Source organism: Scyliorhinus torazame, chromosome 18 (genome assembly GCF_047496885.1).
Source record: "Scyliorhinus torazame isolate Kashiwa2021f chromosome 18, sScyTor2.1, whole genome shotgun sequence".
NCBI classification, from domain to species: domain Eukaryota; kingdom Metazoa; phylum Chordata; class Chondrichthyes; order Carcharhiniformes; family Scyliorhinidae; genus Scyliorhinus; species Scyliorhinus torazame.
The window spans coordinates 123830578-123854660 of NC_092724.1; the positions used below are offsets into that span (position 1 = coordinate 123830578).

The window sequence follows — 24083 nt, forward strand, 5'->3', positions numbered from 1 at the left end:
AGGAAAACATAATTCCTGAGAGTAGAGTGGAAAGCCATGACTTTCAAGGGCAGATCACCAGCCTTTGGGAAGAGACTGTGAATGTTGGTTAAGTTATGAAGGTAAGTGTGTGGAGGGGTGGGAGCGGAATGAGGTGGGGGGTATTGTATCCACTGCATTTGCGAATGAGAAAAATGACACTGAGGCTGACAAGTTATACTAAAGGCTATTGACTTTGCACATGTATCTACCACAAAATATTACCCTAGAAGTCTCAGGTTTTAAAATGAAAACTTATCTGTCTTCACAGAGCAGTAAGACTATGATCATAATTGATTAAATGTAATTTTTATGTTGCAGCTTGTCTCAGGGTGCATCTGCACTGTGCAAGGTCCAACTTTTCCCCAGTTCTACTGCAGCCGAAATTGTGATTTAAAAACAAAAAGTTTTATTTACATTGATGGAGAGCCAGGAGAAGCAGGAATGATTTTCCCTGCTCGACAGAAAAGATTGTATTGGTGTAAGTCCACAATTACCTCTCACTGTTTGCCTCTGCCAATGCACCACAACCCCCCCCCCCCCACCCCCCCCCACCCCCCCCCCCCCCAATCTCCTGGATGTACCTGGAGATTGCTTAGCATTCAAACAGACCATATTTGGGAAGGCCTTGCTCAGCAAAATGCAGGAGTGAGCCTGGCTGGTGTCCTCCCAGTTCACTGCTATTATTACAATGAAGCCCAAGATCAAATTTCTTGTGATCCTTGGATGATCGCCTTCAAGTGCAGAGATCGTTGCATGTATTTGGTGCCCAAAAATTGGGCTACACCAATTTCATATCCCAGTACACTTCTGTTTTAGACAGAGAACTTATGTAAACGTTATTCAGTAATGGGGAATCTTGCTTTTTGCATTCATAACAGCCACTTGAACCTAATCTGTTTATTTTCCCCTTAGACATTACAAGCAGAACCTTTATAGATGAATACACTCCTGTAGAAGGACTTGAATGAATAAAGCCGTTCAATTCAAGGACTTCAAGCAAGGAAAATCTATCTATGTATTGACAAAGTGGCAGGTTTGGGTGTCAAACGTTTCGAGCCTGCAGCTTTTGATTTCTCAGAAGCCATATCAAAAATTTAGCTTTTGTTTAAAAACTAATACTTCCGTATATCTTCTTCACGAATGCACTTTTCTCCATCATGTATGGTTGGACATAAAGCTTCAGACAGAAGGAAGCGGTGATCAGGTTTCAAGATGTGATATCGTTGCTCCACAGAAATAGCAAGTTTCATTCTGCTTGATGGTGCATCATTTTCTCTGCAACACAATAACATTGGTACAATAAATATAAAAATGAACAAACTCCACTTTCTCTGCATATGTGCTCTAGTTCTACTTCTTGATTATGTCTGTGATTAGTTGTCCCCTCTATCTGTGTAATTTCTACTGAAGTTACCATCTGTTGTCTTATTGGCTTGAATTAACAGGCACAATTTAACTAATGAGAACAGAGTCCCATCGCAGGTTAGATAGGGAGGCTCAGCGGGGAACACGTGGCTGAGGCCACTTATAGCCCCATTTTTGGCACTGAGGAGCTCCGCTCGCCGAAAATCCTCAGTGTAACGAGATATTTTACATGGCGTCCCGATCTCTGGAGCCCCCGACGTGACCCTCAACCCACCCCAAGCCCCAACTCACTATGAATGCTCCCCGTGCTCCCCTGCACCCCCCAACACCCGCGCAGGGCATCCCGGCCCAATCGCCACCATGTGAAAAATGCCAGCATTGCAGTGCTAACCTGGTACCATGGTAGTACCATTGCCAGCTGTCAGTGCCACCTGGGCACCTTGACAGTGACAGTCTGGCACCCAGGTGACACTGCCAGGATTCCAAGCTGGAATTGCCAGGGTGCCAGGGTGACACCAGCAGTGCCAGTATACCACCTTGCCCAAAGAGCATGCACCTGGAGGCCACCGATCACCTGATAGACCCCCATGAGTGCTGTTCTGTCTGGTCCCCATTTGTGGAGACCAGTACTGAACAGCGCTCGCTCGAGGTCTCTGTGGTGAATGGGATAAATCCCAATAACTCTGGTGCCTTGGGGAAACTGCATATTAGAGTGAGACTCGTTTGATCTTGTGAGGCATTGCGAGCTAGGTACATTCCGGGAGCGGGATCTCACGGCTTCTACCCGCCATGTTGTGCTGCGACGTGCTGCTTTTCAGATGCTGCATGGCCGCTCGATCACACCCAACATCTTTCCACGGCGAATGGTTAGAATGTACAAACTGTTACCACAGGCAAATAGTACAGGCCCATTCAAGTGGAATCTATAAAAGCACATGAACTAGAATGGAAGAGATGGATGTGCTGATGGAGTTAGATAAAGTGCGTGGAAGGTGGCTTCTGTGGAGTACAAAGACTGGCCAGGATCTGTAGGGCTGAATGGTTTGTTGTTGTGTTAGAAGTATTTAGTAATATCTACACTCGTTGAATGTTTCTAACTGCTCACGCACAAAGGATAGCTGCATATCAGGTGGAAAATTCTCCAGAGTAACTGTTAGGAAGAAGTTGAAGATCTCCGTTCCATGCAACTAATCATTTTGAATGTTTTGCTTCATGCACTTGTGTTCTTGGTCTGATGAAAGCACTCTAAACTGTCACTATCCAATAGGAACATTCGAATACAATACCAAATGTTTTACTTCATGCATGTTAGGAAACTAAAAGTAGTTTTCAGGGATTTATATTTATATTAGAAATAAGGTATAGTTTGAAATGGGTTGAATTTAATGTTTCTGTGCCTGGAAAGGTAAAACCTATAGATAGATTCATGCTGGACAAAGGTGCTTGTATGTGTGGGGGTTGGTTTCAGTTCCAATGGTGATTCTATTATGCTTAGAGAGGGCTACAGCATGAATGATAAATACACCAATAATGGTAGCTTAGCAATTGGGCCTTGTAAGGTAGAGGAGCTTTTAAGTTTTATTTTAGCTAATTTGATTGCAATTGCAGTTGGTAGTGAGGTGAAACAGCTCTCTCAGTTCTGCGAGGAGCAGTTGGAAGGCTCAAGGGGGAACATCTCTATTAGCCTTGCTAGAAAAAAGCCATATTATGGAGTATTGGTTAAGAAAACATATGCCAGAAACCAAAAGTTCAGCTAGTTAAGAAAACTAGAGAAATGAAGAGAAGTTTCCAATAAGTCTGGAGTTAAGGGAATAGAACAAACTGGAAACCATAACACATTACTGTTCAGTAGAATTAGAGAGAGTTAAAAAGGCATTGGACCATGAGAGGCCGGAAATGTATCTGCAGTAGTGCTAGCATTTGTGAGAAATTACACAGTTTGGGAGACATTGTTTGAAGTAATTGTTAAAATAGGTGGCTGGACCTAGGAGTTTGTGTAAAAGCCTTTAAGCCAAGGGAGAAGTGTGAAACCTGAAAGGGAAAACATGATGGAAGCGGCAGAAGGAAAGCACAATTCAAAAATAGAAATGAAAGTGTGACTTTTGAAAGCAAAATTTGAAATCACTTGTGTGGAAGCCACAGTTCAGCGAGACAAGGTGGCTCACGGTATAAGAATCATCTGAGGAGGTTTCAAGGAGAAATCCACTGACATTCACTTGGGTTCAGAGATGAGTGTGTCTTACCACAGTCATCCTATGTGCTTAAAAGGGACTTTGTGTTTGAATGTAGCTTCATCGAATCCTACAGTGCAGAAGGAGGCCATTTGGCTCATCAAGTCTGCACCGACCCTTTGAAAGAACACTTCACCCAAGCCCACTCCCAATAACTCCCCAACCTAACCTACACATCTTTGGACAGTAAGGGGCAATTTATCATGGTCAATCAACCTGACCTGCACATCTTTGGACTGTGGGAGGAAACCAAAGCAACCAGAGGAAACCCACGCAGACACAGGGATGTACTTTGTAATCTGTGTTAATCTTAAAATCTGTGTGTAATTCTTAGCTAAGGGGAAGTAAACGAAAATTGCATCACAGTCCAATTTTTTCATGTTTAATAAATGGGGCGGGATCCTCCATTCCACCCATTTACTGGTGCGGCGTGCCCCTGCTGCCAGTGGGATTCTCCGTCCTGGCAGCCGGCCACTGGGGTTTCCCATTGTGGGCACCGCTACGCTACTGGGAAATCCGCGGACGTGAGTGCGCTGCCGGTAAAACGGAGGATCCCGCCGACGGAAAATCTAGGCCATTTTTTTTTCTTGTTGTTAAAACTAATTAGCAAGTCCGTGACTCTGTTCCTCCACGTTTAAAAATAAAGTTAAAGTTACGGCCTTTTGAGCCTGGGTTCCATTCTGGGATCTTCTCGTGCAGTTACACTATCCACTGGGATCGTAACAATAGCATACTCTGCCTGCTATGGAATTTCTGAAAGATTGTCACACAATTCATTGGAACACAATCATGCAGAGAATTGCTTTATTGATTTAAAGATTGTATTTGCGGCAAGCATCATTCACCTCTGTGTTCACTGGCCTATATTAACTACCGGGAGTGCACGTATGAGATGTAATACGGTAAGCCTCCTGTACTACAGGTACAGGGGTAGATCCCTGCCTGCTGGCTCCGCCCAGGAGGCGGAGTATAAATGTGTGTGCTCACCGAGCCGCTGCCATTTCGGCAGCAGCTGTAGGAGGCCACACATCTCTGCTTAATAAAGCCTTGATTACTCTCTACTCTCGTCTCGTTGTAATTGATAGTGCATCAATATATTACGCAGCGATTTTACAGCGATGGATCTTCGCACAAGCCAGATCGCCTGCAGCTGCACCCTCAAGCAGCCAACTCCACATCGGCCTTCGACCACTGGCTAGTCTGCTTTGAAGCCTACATCGGATCAGCCACAGAACCACCCTCAGAGGCACAGAAACTACAGACCCTGTTCACACGGTTGTACCTTACTGTCTGCGGCCTCACGACCCTTACGGTCGACCCACCTTCCCTGTTGTGAACCTCACCCCGAATTGCAAACCTGTCGCCACCAGGAGCAGACGGTACAGTGCCCAGGACAGGACCTTCATCAGGTCGGAGGTCCACCGGCTACTGCGAGAAGGCATCATCGAGGCCAGCAACAGCCCCTGGAGAACCCAAGTGGTAGTTGTAAAGACTGGGGAGAAACACAGGATGGCCATTGACTACAGTCAGACCATCAATCGGTACATGCACCTCGACGCGTACCCCCTCCCACGCATATCTGATATGGTCAATCAGATTGCACAGTACCGGGTCTTCTCTACAGTGGACCTAAAATATGCCTACCACCAGCTCCCCATCCGCAAGGCGGACCGCCAATATACGGCGTGCGGAGCTGACTGCCGCCTTTACCACTTCCTTAGGGTTCCCTTCGGCGTCACTAATGGGGTCTCGGTCTTCCAACGGGAGATGGACCGAATGGTTGACCGGTATGGACTGCGGGCCACTTTCCCGTACCTGGATAACATCACCATCTGCGGCCACGACCAGCAGGACCACGACGCTCACCTTTTCAAATTTCTCCACACCACCAAACTCCTGAACGTAATGTATAATAAGGAGAAGTGCGTGTTCAGCACCAACCGCTTAGCCATCCTGGGCTATGTGGTGCAAAATGGAGTCCTAGGGCCCGACCCCGATCGCATGCGCCCCCTCATGGAACTCCCCCTCCCCCACGGCCCCAAGGCCCTCAAACGATGCCTGGGATTCTTCTCATACTATGCCCAGTGGGACCCTAGCTATACGGACAAGGCCTGCCCACTCATTCACTCCACAGTTTTCCCCCTGACGGCCGAGGCTCACCAGGCCTTCAACCGCATCAAGGCGGGCATCGCCAAGGCCAAGGCACCTTTCAAGTTGCGAGCGATGCATCAAACGTCGCTCTAGCTGCCACTCTCAACCAGGCAGGCAGATCAGTGGCATTCTTTTGCCGCACCCTCCATGCCTCCGACATTCGGCACTCCTCCGTCGAAGAGGAGGCCCAAGCCATCGTTGAAGCTATGCAGCATTGGAGGCATTACCTGGCTGGCAGGAGATTCACTCTCCTCACTGACCAACGGTCGGTTGCCTTCATGTTCAATAACACACAGCGGGGCAAGATCAAAAATGATAAAATCTTGAGGTGGAGGATCGAGCTCTCCACCTACAATTACAAGATTTTGTATCGCCCCGGTAAGCTCAACGAGCCCCCCGGTGCCCTATCCCGAGGTCATGTGCCAGCGCACAAGTGGACCGACTCCGGGCTCTACACGATGGTCTCTGTCACCTCGGGGTCATCCGGTTCTATCACTTCATAAAGGCCCGCAACCTACCCTACTCCATTGTGGACGTCAGGGCGGTCGGACCAAAGACTGCCAGGTCTGTGTGGAGTGCAAACCGCACTTCTACCGGCCAGACCGGGCGCACCTGGTGAAGGCCTCCCGCCCCTTTGAACGCCTCAGCATGTACTTCAAAGGGCCCCTCCCCTCGCCCGACCGAAACACGTACTTTCTTAACGTGGTCGACGAATACTCCAGATTCCCCTTCGCCATCCCATGCCCCGGATTGACGTCTGCCACAGTCATCAAGGCCCTCAATACCATCTTCACTCTGTTTGGCTTCCCTGCTTACGTCCACAGCGACCGGGGATCCTCCTTTATGAGTGATGAGCTGCGTCAATTCCTGCTCAGCAAGGGCATTGCCTCAAGCAGGACAACCAGCTACAACCCCCGGGGAAACGGGCAGGTGGAGAGGGAGAACGGGACAGTCTGGAAGGCCGTCCTGCTGGCCCTATGGTCTAAAAATCTCCCGGTCTCCCGCTGGCAGGAGGTCCTCCCCAACGCCCTCCACTCCATCCGGTCGCTACTTTGCACTGCGGCTAATGCAACCCCCCCCATGAACGTCTCTTTGCCTTCTCCAGGAAGACCACCTCCGGGGTTTCACTCCCAACATGGCTGGCAGCTCCAGGACCCGTTCTCCTCCGCAGACACGTGCGGCTCCACAAGGCGGACCTGTTGGTCGAGAGGGTACAGCTACTCCATGCAAACCCGCAGTACGCCTATGTGGCGTACCCCGGTGGCCGACAAGACACAGTCTCCCTCAGGGACCTGGCACCAGCTGGGTCCCCACCGCCCCCCCCAACTGCCCCGGCGCCACCCATCCTCCCCCCCAGCGCACCTCACCATAGTCCCCGCTCCAGGACGATCCGTCCTCCCATTCGTTCCACCCAGGGATGAAGATGAGGACTACACGCTCCCAGAGTCACAGGCGACCACGCCGGCGCCTGCATCACCACCGAGAATGCGGTGCTCACAACGGAGGATCAAGGCACCCGACCGGCTGAATTTGTGAACTTTTCCAGAACTGTACACTTAAAAAAAGTGCTCAATTACATGTAAATAGTTTTCCACCACCCCCGCCGGACTCTTTTTTTTTAACAGGAGGTGAATGTGGTAGTCACCACTGTTGTATATAGTGCACGTATGAGATGTAATACGGTAAGGCTCCTGTACTACAGGTACGGGGGTAGATCCCTGCCTGCCTCCCAGGAGGCGGAGTATAAATGTGTGTGCTCACCGAGCTGCAGCCATTTCGGCAGCAGCTGTAGGAGGCCACACATCTCTGCTTAATAAAGCCTCGATTACTCTCTACTCCCGTCTCGTCGAAATTGATAGTGCATCAGTCTGGAAACGCCTTTGATTTAAAATACTCATCCTTCATATCTCTCAATACCTGCGCTACCTCCTTCAGCCCTACAAGTCTCCAAATGTTAGCCCTCCCCTTATTCTAGCCTTTTGCACATCTCCAGTTTATTAGCTTCACCATTAGCTGACAGGCCTTCAGATTCCTCAGCGCTATGATCTGCAAATCCCCCCCCCCCCCCCCCCCCCCCCCCACTCTCTGCTCATCTCTCTTCTTTAAGTCCCTTCTGAAAATTTGGGCTGAAATTTGATCTGGATGAGGGTGTGATTAATTGCCCACAGTTTTGTTTTTGGAGGACCACAGGCCATTTTCCTCTGGCCTTTCTGTACAATATACACCTAGCCCTCATGAGGCCTGGTTACCCATTTTAAATTGAGGACATAAGTCAGATTTTCTTCCGCACCTCAATTTCATTTGATAGTGTGGGGTTTCGGAAACCATTTAAATGTATCCCACATTTGAGAGATTATGAAGAAACTGGGAAGCCTGCTGAGGAGACTGTAACATTCTGAAAGATAAGTGTGAAGTGTTTTCACACCATCATATGTCATTGTAGTGCTGTATTATAATGTAGATGTATTTTGCGCTCTAACGTCCAAACAGGGGCCTCATTTCTGGGGGTGGGGTCAGTGTGGGGATGTGTGGTCTATCGCGTGGGTCCATTTAGGCTGGGGGTCCTCCTATTACAGGGGTCCCTGTGTCGGTTTTCCTATTACAGCGGTGCCTGTGAGGGTCCCGCTCTCATAGGGGTCCCAGTGGGGTATCCCTATTACAGGGGTCCCTCTGGAGATTTCCCTATTACAGGGGTGCCTGTGGTGGTTTTCATATTACAGGGGTGCCTGTGGGGGGTCTTGCTATCACAGGGGTCCCTGTGGGGAGCCCTCCTATTACAGGGGTCCCTGTAAGGGGGTCCCCCTATTACAGGGGTCCCTGGGGGTGTGTCAGGTCATTCCCACACATGGAGTTAGGGGGGCACCCAGGCAATCCCCGGGCGGGAATGCTGTCTTGTGTGAAGGGGGGAGGTGGGTTTGGGGCTGATTTGTGGTGCAGGGAGGGGGGTGGCTATTGGAACTTGCTATCGGGCTGTCCACTCAAGAAGGCGGCCGGATAGTGGAATTCCCTGGGAATCCATCGTAAATTAAATTTACATGGCGTGGGACACTGAATTGCTTACCATTTAGCACTCCCAAGGGGGATCGTAAACCGATTGCAATACAGCTCCGGTGGGAGAACATAGGCTGGATTCTCCGTTCTGGAGACGAAGTCCCCACGCCGACGTGACAATTTCACGCCGATTTCACGGCGGAAAAATCGTCGGGTCCCTGTTCCGGGAGTGGGGGAGGGGGGTTCTAGTAGCCAGGCAGCATAGAGCACCCGGCCCTAGCTGCCGATACGGCATGGAGAATTGTTGGGTCCTGCAGTGGCTGCGCCTTGCTTCATGGTAGATGCTGCTCGCGGAACCGGCCACCAAAATAGTTCCGCCCTTCGACCGGCTCACACTCCCTGGACTGCCTGGAGCACAGTTCCCCAGCCCCGAATATGTCCACCCCTGTCTGTGGATCGGTCCTCCCCCGACTGTGGCGGTGCTGGACTGAGTCCGCAGCCGCCACGATGAGTTCCCGGCGGGTGAGACCACACGTGTCCCACCCCATTGAGAACTCGGTCGGTCGGGGGCGAAGCATCAGGGGCCGGGCCTCAGGCGATGGCCTGAGGCCGTGGATACGTGGCGCGGCGTCATCACAGGGTACGCCGCTTTGGAGGGGGCAGTGCATCGCAGAAGCCTCGCTGCCCCCGATTCTGTCGGGAATTTGGATTCTCCGGTCCGTCACTGTACGCGGTTTCGGCGTCGACGACCGGAGAATCCAGCCCCTTATCTCCCCAACGGAGTATCCATTTTGCACTGCGATTTCACCAGATAAAAACCTGAGCAGAATACCCACCTGCTGTGTCCTTCCATCCTGGCTTTGACATTTGGGGGGTGGGGGGAGGGAAATTAACCACCTGTCACATTACGTTGATCGACAAACATTCTGCTTTTAATTGAAATTAACACCTTCTGCACTTTCCTTCCCAGAGAGTAGCCTATTGTTTGGAAAGCTGTGACTCGTCAAGTGCTGATAGGTTTCAGCACAGTAATCTTTCATCTAAGAACGAATGAGTATTTCAAGAAGTTATAATACCTTGGATGTGTTTACTCAAGCTTACAAATATTACAAGATTTTTCACATGAATGTATTTTTTATCAAGGATACTGAGGCTTTTATCAGAGGATGAGAGATTCTTTTCCCCAAGGAATGTACAATATTTTCCATCGAAATGCATTGAATCTAAGGACTCTACATACTGCATGCTGCGGAGTGGCTACAGAGGGTATATGAGGGGCATAGAGATGGCACCAGGTGGTATGGGTAATCTGAGTGGGTAAGCCCGATACATGGGGGGGGGGGGGGCATAGTTATGGCACAGGGTGGCTCGGATTATCTGAGGTGGCATGGACTGGCATGGCATGTGAGGGAGGTGAGGAGTGTGATTTAGGGAGCCTTTATAAACATTGTTGTGGGTTGGGATGTTGTGTTGGAGAATGGAGGTAGACTTCCTTATTTGCCTCATCCAAACATGCACCCCTCCCACACTCCAGCATGACTTACAAACTGCACATTTTGCCAGGCCCTGGTGTGAAAAGACGAAAATGGCATGTGACTTCACACACGTGTCACATGTACAGTCTGCAAAAAGTGTGCAAGTTAGGTTTGTCCAAGCCCAGAGGAAGATTCAGCCCCTTTTCTCTTTGATCAAGATTATGATCGCTTATCCTACTATTAGCGTAGGATTTTCTCATCCCCCACCGTGGTGTGTTTTCTCGAGGCTGCTCTCCATTGACAGCCGGCAGGATCTTCCAGTCACACCGATGTCCAAGTCATTCTGTGTGGCTTCCCTGTCCCCCTGTCGGGGGGCTGCCTTTGGGGGGGACCAGAAGATCCTGCCAAAGGGAAGGGCCAGAAAAATCTCTCCCTCTGTCTTTATGTGGCTTGGTGTCAAATTTTGCTTAGTTCTGCTCATGGACTAGCTTGGCAAGTATTGCAATGATAAAGATGCTATATAAACACAAGGGGCTGGTTTCCCCGCTCCCGACGCCGAAATCACATTTTGACTCTGAAATCGGGGTGGCGCCGGTTTTCGGATTCTCCGCCCCCTAAAAAGCGGCGTACTCTAGGAGTACACCGCGCCATGCATCCACAGCCTCAGGCCATTGCCTCAGGCCCGCCTCGCGATGCTCCATCTCCGACTGTCTGAGTTCCCGACGGTGTGGGACACGTGTGGTCTCACCCGTCGTGAACTTAACGCGGAGGCTGCGGACTCAGTCCAGCGGCGCCACAGTTGGGGGATGGTCGGTCCGCGGGCACCTTCATTCAGGGCTGGGGCACTGTGGTCAGGTGGTCTGGGGCACGGGAGCGGCTGAAGTGGGGCGCTATTTTTGCAGTCAGGGTCCGTGGGCTGACTCCGCATGAAGCATGGCGCGGCCGCTGCAGGTCGCCGCCATGCGCATGCGCGGCCACGGACCCGGAAATGCTCAGGGCTGTATTGGCAGTGAGAGCTGGGAGCTCAGTGCTGCCTTCCTGCTCTGCCCCAGCAAAACGGTCAATCAGTGGCCGTTTTGCGCCAGTTTTCCTGGCGTAAAACACCACCATTTTCACGCCGGCGCGGGGACTTAGTCTCCCAAACGGAGAATCCAGCCCAGGTTATTGCAGTTGTTGATGCATACGTTGATATTCCTTCATTCACAATACCACAAATGTATGTATTTCAATTTATAATCATTGAGTTTGACTCACCGTTAGAATGTTTTGAGGTCCGCAAACCTTCACTGTGAGAGTACCCTTATTAACTCTGGCTGAAGCAACCAGCTCCCTCATGCAGTGACTATTGATATACCAGGCACCCCAAAAATCTCTTGATTACATGTGGAAATGATTAAGATGCTTTTGAGTCTCTGTGACAATTAAATCCTCAGTAATAATGCTAACAATATAAGTAATCATTAAATAAGATAGTTCAAATGCGGAAATTATGTTTGAATGCATTAGTTATCTTCGGTATGCAGGAGGATTCTAAAATCTCCAAAGTGATTTTAAAAGATATGAACTATAAATTATGACATTTGAATCAACCTTTGAAGCCTCAATAATCCTTCTAAAAATGGGGGTCACGTCCATGCACCTTTAGACATAGTCACCTCATAAGCACTTTATAAAATGTGTTTGAAATGTGAAGCAAGCCCACTGGTAATTCAAATTAATCTATGTGACCCATCTTATCGAATGAATTGATTGTGCAAGCAAATCTTTAATCATAATCAAATGTTTTAAAAACCAACAATTCAGTGGCCTCGGTATCCATCACAAAGAATTCATCAAAATAATCCTGTGTCTCTTTGGTGGCGATATCATCTTAAGGAGCCCACTCTGGATCATTTTTGGTGTTTTTGCAGAATCACCTTTCCAGAACAAATCGTCTTCCGCTGAATTGGATAATCTGCATTTTGGACAATCTGGTGCATGAATAGCATCCCATGATTTGATGACAAAACCACACAGAATATCAAGTGGGGAGCAGGCCTACATCCACTCCTTGTGAAGGTTTATGTCCATCAACCATCAGTCCATTCCATTTGGCATCAACATCATCCTTGTTGAGGCACACAACCAAAGGTTGAACTTCAAATATCAGATCCCCTGGCAGAATGGCACTTTGAGTGTTATTTATTCATCGGTGCATCTTGACCTCATCGGCTATACGGGATCTGAAAATGTCCCACTAGAATACGCTACATTTTTTACGTAAGTCACAAGGACACTTTTTCCATGCAATATTGATCCACAATTTAATTCCCTTCTCTTCCATCCAACTACTGTCATGGACATATGCAAACCTTCTGCAGGGAACTTGATTTTCAACCTGATTTTACTTTTGAAAAATTACAATCGGATGTAATTTAGTTCTGTCAGACACGCAGGCTAGCATCACAAAGAATCTTGGTTTTTTTTTAATGTCCTGCGGTTTTCGCTTGTACGGTTTTTGAAGCTTTCCACTCCAGTTTGGTTGCTTGGCATGTTGAAATTCACGGGTGTTTCATCCGATGTGACATGATGGGCACTTTTTTGCCACCGCCTTGATGATGAATTGTTGGAAACAGGTAGGTTCAACAGGACATTGAGGTCTTTTGGTTGTCTCTGAGCGATCTTGGTCTCCTGACGCAACACTAGACATTTTTGTTCCAAAAAGCAGCTACACCAACTAACTGTTGCTCCAAAAGCTTTGCTCGACTCAAAAGAGCTTGATTTGGACTTTTGAAGTGCGTAATACGCAATGCATTTCTGATGATGATGTAACTATTCTGATGATTTTCAAGGAACCATTCCGAAGCACACTTCTCAAGATCAGGCCAGTGTTTCTGTTTCCTTGGCGCATTTGGTCTTGGGCTTGTTCTTTGGGATGGATTCCTTCTTCTTCCATTCTCGCACCAGATTTACACTGAACCCATAAAATTCCCTCACCGCAGAACAGTTATTTGAGAGCTACAAATGGGAAGGAGGGGGGGGGGGGGGGGGCTCAACTGAAATGCCGAGTATAAGCCAAAACATAATTTTTGGCACCAAACATAGAATTTCATACAATTTACAGTGCAGAAGGAGGCCATTCAGCCCATCGAGTCTACACTGGCTCCTGGAAAGAGCACCCTACCCAAGCCCAAACCTCCACCCTATCCCCATAACCCAAGAACCCAACCCAACACTAAGGGCAATTTTGGACACTAAGGGCAATTTAGCATAGCCAAGCCACCTAACCTGCACATCTTTGGACTGTGGGAGGAAACCGGAGCACCCGGAGGAAACCCACGCACATACGGGGAGAAATCCGCACAGACAGTGACCCAAGCCAGGAGTCGAACCTGAGACCCTGGAGCTGTGAAGCAATTGTGCTAACCACCATGCTACCGTGCTGCCATGTTGATTTATATACCATAATCTACAGCAAAAGGATTATACTTGACTTTTCTTTCGCTTGTTTGTAGTAAGGTGTTTCTCATGAAGAATGCAGTAACATCTCCAGCTGACCATTCTGAAGACATCCTTTTCAAATGTTGCCTGTTCATAGAGTCTAAGAGTTTTACAGCACAAAAAGAGACCCTTCTATCTTTAAAACTTTATTTGCTGCTGCAAGTTTAAGCTCAAATTTATTCAAACTTTGAGGAGCAGACACTTTTTTTTAGGTAAACTGATTAACTGACCACCACTTGGTATGCAAGTAACATTCTTAATATTCACTATTGCAAATGAATGAGATAATAGAAGAAGGATTATGTAAAAAAATAGAAGTTTTTTCCCCCCTACAAGTGGAGGCACTTGCCTGTGTAATCTTCTTCACTACTCTCTCTGGGACTTTCACCTTGAATGCATTTGAGAGAAGACCTAAAGGACTCCTATCTTACATGAATTGGAATTCTGTTTGGTATAACAGGAGTTCATAAAGGGAACACCTCCAATCTGACTGTCATTTCTCAGCTCTTTATACCAATCATCTATCTACTTTGATCATGGATCAGTTTGAGCATTTAAAAATACGCCTTTAAGATTCGGCCAGGAATTTCTTGGAACTTTTCAGCGTAATTATAGAACAACTGATCTTCTAATTCTACCCTATAAGGATATTTTTGAAATGTCTGTTTGGTATAAAATGCGCAAAGAGAGAAAAAGGTTTTCATAGCTGAGGACGGGAAAGCATTCAGAACCTGGGAAAAATGAATCAGAGTGGATTCAGAATATCTCCTTCTGTTTTCTTTGCATGTTGTATTCACAATGTGAAAATGATCACTGGTACAATGGTTCAATTTGTATCAGAAATCTTTTTTTAAAAAATCAGTTCATCTAAGAAATCTGGCAATGACATTTTCATAAGATTTCCCCAGACAGGCACCAACAGCTAAGATTCTGGTCTCCTCCAGTGTAATACTGCTAAATAAGGACTACTTGAATGCTGGACAATGGAAGCAACTTGCAATAGAGGTAAGTGATCCCACAACTCATGAACAGATCAAAGCTCACAACCCTGCCAGATCCAGTTGTGAAAGGTGGTGGACAGTCAAACAATTAACAAGAGGAGGCGGCTTTACAAATGTCCCTGACCTCAATGTCCAACACATCAGTGCAAAACACAGGATTGAATCCAGCCAAAAGTGCCAGGTTGCTGACTTGGCCTCCTCCTGAGATTCCCAGCATCACAGGTGCCATTCTTTAACCAATTCAATTCACTCCATGTGCTATCAAGAAACAACTGATGGTATTAGATACTGCAAAGGATATGGGCCCTGACAACATCCCAGAAATAGTACTGAAGACTTGTGCTCCAGAATTAGCCACACCCTTAGCCAAGCTGTTTCAATATTTCAGTACAGCATCTATCCGGCAATGTGGAAAATTGCCCAGGTATGCCCTGCCCACACGAACAAGTCGAAGTTGGCAAGTTATTGCCGCATCTGTCTACTCTCAATCATTAGTAAAACGATGGACGGTGTCATTGAATGTGCTTTCAAGGAGTACTTACACAGCAATAACCTGCTTACTGATGCTTAGCTTGGGTTTTTCCTGGATCTCATTATTCTCCAGGTTGGAGTCATACCTAGCACAAAGAAAGATGGTTGTGGTTGCTAGAGACCAATATCTTCAGATCCAAGACATTGCTACAGGCGTACCTCAGATCCAATTGTCCTCCGGTGCTTCACGATGATTTTGCTTCAATCATAAGGTCAGAAGTGGAGATGTTGATTGATGATTGTGCACCATTCACAGCTTCTCAGATACTGAAGCAGTCCTTGTCCAAATGCAGCAAGATCTGGGCAACATTCAGGCTTCGACTGATAAATGGAAAGCAATGTTCACCCCACACAAATGCCAGGTAATGACTATTTACAACCAGGTAGAATCTAACCATCACTCCTTAGCATTCAGTAGCAATATCATTGTTAAAATCCCCCATTATCAACATCCTGGGGATTACCAAAAATTGAACTATATAACTATATAAATCATGTGGCTACAAGAGCAGTTCAGAGATGGGGAATTCTGAGATCAGTAATTCAAACCTGCACCTCCCAAAGGCACAACTCAGGAGTATGATGGAATACTCTCCACTTGGTTGTATGAGTGCGGCTCCAACAACACTCAAGAAGCTTGACACCATCTAGGACAAAACAGCCTGTTCGATCAACTTTGTAATCACCACCTTAAATATTTACTCCTTCCACTACAGACACACAGTGGCAGCAGTGTCTACTGCATACATGATGTGTTGCAACAACTCACCAAGGCTCTTTCTACAGAGCCTTCCAAATCTGCAACCTCTACCACCTAGAAGGAGAAAGGCAGCAGACGCATGGGAAACCCTTCCCCACATTCACACAAACATGTGCAAACCACAGAACATCATGGCTTGGAACTAAACTGCCCCTCCTTCCCTGTCATGAGATCAAAATCTTGGAACTCCCTTCCCAGTAGCACCATGGATGGACTTGTACCAAATGGACTGCAGCAGTTCAAGAAGGTAGCTCACCACCACTCAAGGTCAATTAAGAATGGGCACCAGTTTCTGGACTAGGCAGCGACACCCACATTCCAAGAAAGAATAAAAAGCCGAGTTTAAGCTTAATTTGTACCCTATTGAAGCTGCTAAAAATAGATGGATTCATGCTGGCTCTGCAATAATAGTGTCAGCCTTGGCTCAACACTCCCACCTCTCAAGCTATGCTTTTAGGTTTCACTTTGATGCCTTCAGCACATAATGGCTGATGCTTCAGTCAGCACTGAGAGAATACTGGAGGTGTTGTCTTTCAGCTGGGATACGCAAAGCAAGGCTGTGCCTTCACGCTTAGGTAGATGTAGAAGATTGTGGGACAATATTCAAAGGAGGACACCATGTTTATTTGGTGTCCTTAAGAGCACCTAACCATTAGAAAACAACAGATAATATGACCATTTATCTCATCACTATTTGTGGGACTTCAAAAACTGGCTTCGGTGTTTGTTACATCCTAACGGAACCTACATTCCAAGTATATTTCATTGTCCATGCAGAACATTGGACTGCCATGAGGACATGAAAGATGCTATCAAAAATCTCTCTTTGATTAAAAGAAAATCTGAGGACAAATAAACATTCATTTCATTGTGCCAATATTAATTTCCAGGCATTCCCTTTACTCCGTTTAACTCACTCATGTCAAGGGTACAATCAAGGCAAGTCAACACAATGTATTACTGTCCAGAAAAATCAATTAATTTTATCATACAAAATTCTCAGAGGACTTCAAATAAACAATCAAGAACTTTTATTTTCAAAAATTATAAATTGGAAGCAACTATTCCCGAGATGATCCAAATTGATCTATCTAAATCGTCCTGAAAGTAGAAATTTCATGGAAATTATTATTCTGGTTAGATGCTGTGGAGATGTCAGTATCGCTCAGAATGCTGTGAATGGCACAATGTGATAGTTTGGAATAACATTTTTTAGATAATTGCAATGATTGTATTATTTTTCCTTGATATGTTCAGGCTTGATCTGCATCATAACCTTTCTAATTGGTTATAAATATTAGTCAGGCACGGGGAGAAAGTGCAAACTCCACACAGACAGTCACCCAAGGCTGGAATTGAACTAACGACCCTGGCGCTCTGAGGCAACAGTGCTAACCACTGTGCTACCATGCCGCCCTATGTGTCATCCAGTATCTCTCTAAAATAAAAGCTGGGCAGGGAAGATCATTGTGTTGACAAAATGGCAATTGTTCACATGATAACCTGAAAATTGAATGTTAATTGGTTACTCAGGTATTGTTAAGGAGTGGTAATAAGGAGGGTTCAGGGCAGAGGGTTAGATTTTCAGAGCATATTTACATAATAATTTGCACCCACTCCAACCTATTTCCAGTGTCTATAAGCACAATGCTTTTGTGCACTGAACTAATGAGAGATGAGCGATAGCCAATTGACCTTTCAGTTACTACTGGTTCAGGAAAAAGTTCTGATACTCACACACCATGATCTTCAGCTTTATGGCATTCATCACTGAAGTGATCCCGGTTGTAGTCTGAACATCAAGCTGTTTCAGTACAGCAAAAACGCAGGCATCTGCTTGGCAATATGTAAAATCCCCATGTCCAAAAAGGACAAATCCAACATGACTAATTGCTATGATGCTTGGAGGCGTCAGCAGTGCTTTCAGTGACACCTATTCACTGATAGCCTATACACAAATGCTCAGTTTGGGGTTTACCAGGACCACTCAGCTCCAGACATTACAGATTTTTCTAAAAATTGGTCGATCTGAATTCCATAGGTGAGGTGAGAGTGACTGCCCTTGACATCAAGGAACCATTCGACCAAGGGTAATCATTATCATAGAATTTACAGTGCAGAGGGAGGCCATTCGGCCCATCGAGTCTGCACCGGCTCTTGGAAAGAGCACGCTACCCAAGGTCAACACCTCCACCCTATCCCCATAACCCAGTAACCCCATCCAACACTAAGGGCAATTTTGGACACTAAGGGCAATTTATCATGGCCAATCCACCTAACCTGCACATCTTTGGACTTTGGGAGGAAACCGGAGCACCCGGAGGAAACCCACGCACACACGGGGAGGATGTGCAGACTCCGCACAGACAGTGACCCAAGCCGGAATCGAACCTGGGACCCTGGAACTGTGAAGCAATTGTGATATCCACAATGCTACCGTACTGCCCTTAAGAACAAATTAATCTACACTATATCATTCTACCGTAATCCATGTACCTATCCAATAGCTGCTTGAAGGTCCCTAATGTTTCCGACTCAACTACTTCCACAGGCAGTGCATTCCATGCCCCCACTAACTTACACAGTGTCATGACATGCAAACATGCAGCCAATAAACACATAGAATAGGGTACGACCAATGAGCAATCAGTACACTCAGGGGTGGTATCTCACTATAAAAGGGATGAGGCACTCACACACCCCCCCCCCCCTCTTTCCACAGACCAACATCTACAGAGTGAGACAGGGTGTATCCTCAGCATCACACCCCAGCACGTGGCTTAGAGCAAGACTGGTTCAGTTAGACTGAGTTACTACATTTCGATTAGCAGAAAATCAAATTCATTGAGAACTGTGCTAATAGTTCAATAAAACACACTGAACTCACTTCAAAGTCTGGAGCACCTTTTACTCAAAACTGCATCAAGTGGCAGCTTGTGTTATTCCAAATTACATAACACAACATGATACCAGGAGTCTGTTCAATCTAGTTAGTTCAACTCAGCAAGGTCCGTGACGACCAACGAATGTATACCGACACAATGGAAAAGATTCCGGCTCCACACCAGCTCAGGGCCTCCGGCAATCTCAATACCAACTGGTGGACATTCAAGCAGAAATTTCAGCTTTACGTCGAAGCATCAGACCTCAATGGTGCGTCTGAAGCACGGAAGATAGCTCTTTTCCTCACCACAGCGGGTGATCACGTCTTGGAAATATTCAACTCCATTCACTTCACCGAAGACCAGGACAAGACAAAGTTTCAGACCATCCTGGACAAGTTTGACAGCCACTGTAAGGTGGACACCAATGAAATCTTCGAGCACTACATATTCAAGCAGCGATTGCAAGGTTAAGACGAATCCTTCAACTCATATTTAACTAACCTTAGACTGCTAGCGCAATCCTGCAACTTCGATGATATCACTGACTCCATGATCAGAGACTAAATCGTTTTTGGAGTTCACTCTGATCCTCTGAGAGAGCAGTAACTGAAGATCAAGCACATGACCCTGCCAGTCGCGATTGAAACATGCACAGTGCATGAGCACGCTGAAAATCGCTATTCCCAGTACAAAATGGCAGAAAATGATAAACTAGTTTCCCACGAGGCGGAGAGTGTGCAGGCCATCTCTCGGATGCAGTGCCTCAACATTGACGAAAGCGGCCATTTCGCGCGCTCTTCCTGGGGCTCGACGCATGCTCGATGCGAATGGGATAACGAACCGGCTGAACCCTGCACTGCGCAGGTGCAAATGTCAGAGAACCGCACTGCACATGTACAACGATGCACGGAGCGTCAGGACGCCAACGTCATGACGTGTTCGAACTGTGTCACCGTCCATTTAAAGAAAATCTGCCCTGCAAGAGGCAGACGCTGTTTAAATTGCGGGAAGCCAGGCCACTATGCAGTCCTGTGCAGATCTGCACCACCAGTCAGGAGCCAGTGTTCCCAATTCCGACAACGTCGTATTCGGAGTGTGCAACAACACCGACAGGATTCTGATCCTGGCAGTGCAATGGATCCAGATGATGAATGCCTGGACAACGCCTACCGTGTGGGCATTATTACAACGTGTGAAGATGCCACACCAGTCCCATCGCATGTCCAGTCAATCCTAGCTGTGGATTCCGAGGACGAATGGCGAGCAGTGATGAAGGTCAACCACTGCCCCACCCAGTTCAAGCTGGACACAGGTGCCTCTGCCAACCTCCTCTCACAGGTAGACTTCAGACGCAGTAAGAAGCCCCCCCACAGTCCTTCCAGCTGCCTGCAAGCTCCTGGATTACAACGGGAATGCCATCGCGGCACTGGGATCCTGCCGTCTGCACGTATCCAACCGACACACACAAGCACGGTTAAGCTTTGAAATTGTTAAGCCGGACAGGGCAGCCCTACTAGGTGCGCACGCCTGCAAGCAGCTGAACCTCATTCAAAGGGTTTACACCACAACATCCTCCCATGTGGATCTTCAGGCCGGCATCGACGACATTCTCGCCCAGTATCCACATGTGTTCAACGGGATGGGAACGCTGCTGTATCGATACAAGATTCTGCTATGACCTGATGCAAAGCCAGTGGTCCACGCACCACGACGTGTTCCCTGCTCCACTGAGAGTGCGCCTGAAGGCACAGCTCAAGGATCTTCAGCAAAAAGGCATCATATCCACGGTCACCGAACCGACTGACCGGGTCAGCTCGATGGTGTGCGTAAAGAAGCCTTCGAGGGACCTGCGCATCTGCATTGATCCCAAGGATCTCAATAAAAATATCATGCGGGAACACTACCCCATCCCGAAGCAGGAGGAAGTCACGAGTGAGATGGCACACGCGCGCTTCTTCACCAAATTGGATGCATCACAGTGATTTTGGCAAATCCAGCTGGAAGAGTCCAGCAGAAGGCTCTGCACCTTCAACACGCCTTTTGGCAGATACTGCTACAATCGCATGCAATTTGGCATCATCTCGGCATCGGAGATATTCCATAGCATCATGGAGCAGATGATGGAAGGCATTGAAGGGATTCATGTGTACGTGGACAACATTATCATTTGGTCCACGACCCCTGAAGAACATGTGTCCCGTCTCCAGAAGGCATTCCACCGTGTACATGCCAACGGCCTAAAGTTAAACAGGTCCAAATGTTGTTTTGGCACATCGACGCTCAAGTTCCTAGGCGACCAGATCTCACAGCATGGTGTGTGCCCGGACACAGACAAAATCAAGGCCATCGAGGCGATGAAGGTCCCTGAGGACAAAAAGTCGGTGCTGCGTGTGGTGTTGGGTGTTCTGAGGTACAGATGAACCAACACGGTTGCATTTGGTACAATGCTGTTTTATTCCAACTTGCTATTTACAGATCTGTCTTGATACTCTGCACGTAGTGACTCCCTGAGTGTGTTGTTAATCAGGTCCTGTCCTTGTCCTGGTCTCTAGATGGACTGACCACCAGGTGTCGTGTTTCTTGTCTTATACGGTCTCTGTCCTTGTCTGTGATTGGCTGTCGTGTTATGTGAGCTAATTTGTCTGTTGGTCTGTCTATCATGATGTGTGTGTTTGAATATCATGACACTGCGCTTCTTGGGTATGGTCAATTTTCAGGGCAAGTTCATTCCAAACGTGGCCACATACACCACGGCCCTATGCAATCTGGTGAAAAAGTCAACTGCCTTTGAGTGGAAGGCGGCACACCAGACAGAATGGCTGGAGCTGAAAGCCAAGCTCACCACTGCACCAGTCCTGGCATTCTTCGACCCGGACAGGGAGACAAAGATATCCACAGATGCGAGTCAGGATGGCATCGATGTGGTGTTGCTTCAACGAGATGACACATCATCCTGGGCACCAGTAGCCTACGCATCAAGGGCGATGACGCCCACTGAAACCAGATATGCTAAGATTGAGAAGGAGTGCTTGGGTCTTCTCACCGGCATCCTCAAATTTCATGATCATGTCTACGGCCTGCCAACATTCATTGTCGAGACGGATCATAGGCCTCTGATCCACATTATCCACAAGGACCTGAACGACATGACGCCTCGGTTGCAGAGAATCCTGCTTAAACTTAGGAGGTATGACTTCAACTTGGTGTACGCACATGGCAAGGAGCTCATCATTTCTGATGCATTGTCCCGCTCCGTCACCTCACCCAGTGAGCCGCTGGAGATCATCCAGCACATCAAATCGCAGGTGCAGCTGTGTGCTAGCACTCTCCCAGCGACAGATGAGAAGGTAGTTCTCATCCGTGATAAGACAGCCAAAGACCCCCTCTTGCAGCACGTCATCCACAACCTCACCAATGGCTGGCAGAAAGGGCAGTGCCCACAATCTTACAATGTGAAGGATGACCTGATGGTGATTGATGGTATCCTCCTCAAGCTGAACAGGGTTGTCATTCCGCTCAGTCTCCAGAGCATGGTGCTGCGCCAGATTCATGAGGGACACCTGGCCGTCGAGAAGTGCAGACGCAGAGCCCGGCAACCTGTCTACTGGCCCAGCATCAGCCAGGACATCACGAACATGGTCCTGAACTGTGCCACTTGTCAGCAGTTCCAGCCAGCGCAGGGCAAGGAGATGCTCCAACAGCATGACATAGCGACCTCTCCGTGGTCCAAGGTTGGCATCGACCTCTTTCAAGCGAATGGTGGCGACTACGTATTGATCGTCGACTATTTCTCGAATTACCCTGAGGTGCTGAAGCACCCGGACCTCACCTCTCGGACATCATCAAAGCCTGTAAGCAGATGTTCTCAAGGCATGGCATCCCAATCACCATCATGAGCAACAATGGCCCGTGCTTTACCAGTCGAGAATGGTCCACGTTTGCCAGGTCATACAATTGCCAGCATGTCACCTCCAGTCCGCACTATCCGCAGTCCAATGGGAAAGTCAAGAAAGGGGTGCACATTGTGAAACAGCTTATCTGCAAGGCTCTGCTTCCGACATATACCTTGCACTGCTCGTGTACAAGGCGACTCCATTGTCCACAGGCATGTCACCAGCTCAACTGCTGATGAACAGGGACCTGCGGACGACGCTTCCAGCCAGACATCTGCCCAACCTGGATCACCTCCCGGTGCTGCAGAAGATGCAGCAGCTCAGTGACCGTCAAAAGCAGGGCTATGATGCTCATGCCACCGATCTGGCCGTGCTATCCCCGGCAGACACTGTCAGGATCCAGATACCGGATGGTGGGTGGTCTGCCCCGGCTGTTGTTGTTCAACAGGCCGCGCCCAGCTCTTATGTTGTACGTATGGCTGATAGCTCCATTGTGCGAAGGAATCAACGGGCACTGCGCAAAGTTGCCTGCCCGCAACCACTTTCTCCTCCATTTCCATACGTTGAATTGCTACCTCCTGATACCTCGCACCACGAGGCCACCAGTCAGGCTTCCATCCCGCCGGTCAAGGTGCCGGCGTCCCCTCCCCCACTACTCCGGCGGTCGACCAGGATCAGATGCAAGCCTCAGAGACTGGACTTGTGAACGTTTGTTTTGTTTGCTCTGTTCTGTTGTCCTCCGACAGTCACGTTAGACAGACTCATTCACATGTAAATACATTCACATACGCCAACAAAACATTAAAAAAAGGGGAGATGTCATGATATGCAAACATGCATCTAATGAACACATAGAATAGGATACGACCAATGAGCAGTCAGGACACTCAGGGGTGGTAGCTCACTATAAAAGAGATGAGGCACTCACACCCCGCCTCTTTCCACAGACCAACATCTACAGAATGAGACAGGGTGTATCCTCAGCATCACACCCCAGCACGTGGCTTCGAGCAAGGCTGGTTCAGTTAGACTGAGTTACTACATTTAGCTTAACAGAGAGTCAAACTCATTGAGAACTGTGCTAATAGTTCAATAAAACACATTGAACTCACTTCAAAGTCTGGAGCAGTTTTACTCGAAACTGCATCAAGTGGCAGCTTGTGTTATTCCAAATTACATAACACAACACATAGTTCCAATCCAATTCCTCGGGGAATAATTGTTGTTAAGCTGATGAAATCACGGACAGGATGGCCATTTTAGAATTTGAAAATACGGCTATGTGTTTCCCTTCTATCT

At 47.7% G+C, this 24083-nt stretch overlaps 1 protein-coding gene across 1 annotated transcript in view; it reads right to left on the reverse strand.

The window, feature by feature from the left end:
- Nucleotides 1-867: 867 nt before the first annotated feature.
- The window catches only part of LOC140395484 (urotensin-2 receptor), a 30278-nt gene continuing 7062 nt past the window's right edge, over nucleotides 868-24083 (reverse strand). The window contains exon 2 of the mRNA XM_072483280.1: nucleotides 868-1296. The gene's annotated coding sequence lies outside the window, so the exon portion shown is untranslated. The remainder of the gene's footprint in view (nucleotides 1297-24083) is intronic.